Here is a 2,500-nt window from a genome sequence, read left to right as displayed (position 1 = left end):
TTGAGGGACCGCCTGGCCTGGTCGACCAGCATCCGACCGCGCCCCTCCGGCCGCGGGGACCGACCCGGCCATCCGACCCGACCTGGGCCGGGCCGCCGCAGTGGGAAGGGAGAGGGTCTTTCGCGCCCTCCGGAGCGCCTGTGGATGGATGGGCGGTCGGGCCTTCTCCTGGCTCACCCTTTGGAGCGTTCGTTCCCCGACCCCCTCCCCACCCCCTCCCTCCCCGGGTCCCCACAGCGCCCCGCTCCGGAGGTGGGGACCGGCCCGGGCCCGTGCGTTTAGGCCGGTGGAGGGCGCGACGGGCTCGGTGGTGGGCGCGCGTGGGTCCCGGTGGTCGGATTCATTCTGACCGATGTTTTTCCGAGTCGGACGCCAGAGGTGGGGACCGGACCGGCCTGGGCCGCGAGGGGTGACCCGGAGAGACCGGCACGGGCCAACACGGGTGCGGTCCCTCGTGGGCTCCGGTCGCCTGGGAGGCGCCTCCCTGGGAAAATGTTTCCAAGTCCCCCTGGGTCCGGGGACGTGGACGGACCGGGCCCTGCTCGCGCGGGTGGCCGGGCCGGGGAGGGGAGGGCGCACCCGGCCCTTCAGCGTGCCCACGTGGGTCCCGGTCGGCGGACGCGACTTTTTCTCACCCTGCCCCGCCCCCTCCTCCACCGCGAGTCCCGGCCGGGGGGTGGGGACCGGCCCGAGCCGTACTGGGTGGCCCGGATAGGGCGGCCTGGGCCCGGGCGCGGTCCCTCGTGGGGCCCGCTCGTCGGAGGCGGCCGAGTGGGATATTTCTTTTTCTCTAACCAAGTCCTCGCCCGGAGAGAGACTCGGAGGGACCGGTACCTGCCCGCGCGGGCGAACCGGGGAGGGCGACCCCGGCCCGCTCGCTGCCTCTCCCACGTTTTCCCGCCCCTCCCGCCCCGCCCCCACTTTGCCACCACGCTCCTCGGGTCGACCAGGTGGCCCCGAGGGCTCCGGGACTGGTGTGGATGGGGAAGGGTTGGGGACAGGTGGCGGGACCGAGGTCCCGGGGACCCCCCCTGCGATTCGTGGATGGGCCCCGCTGCCGGGCGTCGTGATTTTTTTCGCCCGAAATGGGCCTTTTTTGCCACCAGATAGGTGCTGACACGGTCTTCCCTGGCGTCTGTCGCTGAGGACTTTGGGACTCCGGACGCATGCAGGGCTCTGGGCTTGGGACTGCCGCCTGGCACCCGAACCGGCCCTTGCCGCTTGAGCCGCCCGCCTGGGCCTGCGCGCCGGCTCTCGTGTGTGCGCCCGGCTGACCCGGCCCGCGGTGCCGCCTCCGGTCTCTGGCTCACCCGAGGGCGGCGGGGCGAGGTGGCGCGTGGGTCTTCTACCCCGTGTGACTCCCACCCCCCGCCGCAGGCACCCGGTGGTGGCTGAGACGACCCCACCCCGCAGGCTCCGTGCCACGTGTCAGGCGTTCTCCTCGCGGGGTCGTCGGCCACTGTTGCCTGAGAGCCAGAAAAGGAGGTGGGGGGGCTGCCTGCCTGCCTGCCTGCCTGCCTGCCTGCCTGCCTGCCGGTGAGGCTGAAGCAGGCTCCTCGGATGATGGTCCTCACCGTGCCCCTCTCCTTCGGGACTTTCTGGCCCCTGGCTCGCTGGATTGACTGATCGATGTGGTGCTGTCGCGCTCTCCTGGGCCGGACCTAAGTCGCGCCAGACGAGGGACGGACGTTCCTGGCGAACGGGACCGCTCTTCTCGTTCTGTCCGCGGGCCCCTCGCCTCTCTTTTCACGCCCTCCCGGCCTGTCGAGGGGGTGTGTGGAAGGGCAGGGGTGGTGGTCTCCGGCCCTGACCCTCGGTCTCCTGCCCCCTGCCTCACGGGGCGGGCGGGTCCGTGGTCCTCGGACGCAGCAGACACTCTCGCTTCGCCTCCTTGGCGTGTGCCTCGCGAGCGGTCCTCCCCGCGTCGGTGGGGGGGGGCCGTCCCGCCGCTGCGCTGCGCGCCCCTGCTGGCGCGTGAGCGTGCCTTGCTTGGCCGTCGGTGGTGCCCCTGGAGCGCTCCAGGTTGTCCCTCAGGTGCCCGAGGCCGAGCGGTGGTGTCGTTCCCTTTTCCCAGCGTGCTCCTCGGGTCCCCGCCGCGGTGGTGTGTCCCCTGAGTGGCTCTCTTGGCGGGGGTCGAGACGGTAAGGGAGGCGTGCCTCTGTTCCCCCCCTCGGTGGGGGGCCGGGTGCCGCCTCGTCGCGGTCGTCCTCCCACGGCTGTGCGGTGGGGGGGATCGTGTTGGGTCGGGGGGCGGCTGAGGTTGTGCCCCCGGCTGCGGCCGCGAGCGCTCCTGTGAGCCGTGTGCTTACCCATACCGCAGACCCCCCCCCACACACACACCCCGTCCATTCGTGGACTGGGCGGCTTGTGGAGCCGCCTCCGCGGGCCCAAAGGGGAGACGATGGGTGGGGGATGATGCACCCTCGGTGAGAAAGCCTTCTCTAGCGATCCGAGAGGGAGCCTTGGGGTACCGGACCCCCCAGCCGCTGCCCCTCCCAAG

This window comes from Balaenoptera borealis, assembly GCF_965194805.1.
Source record: "Balaenoptera borealis genome assembly, contig: HAP1_SCAFFOLD_1092, whole genome shotgun sequence".
Taxonomy (NCBI): Eukaryota; Metazoa; Chordata; class Mammalia; order Artiodactyla; family Balaenopteridae; genus Balaenoptera; species Balaenoptera borealis.
This window is presented reverse-complemented; position numbering follows the sequence as displayed.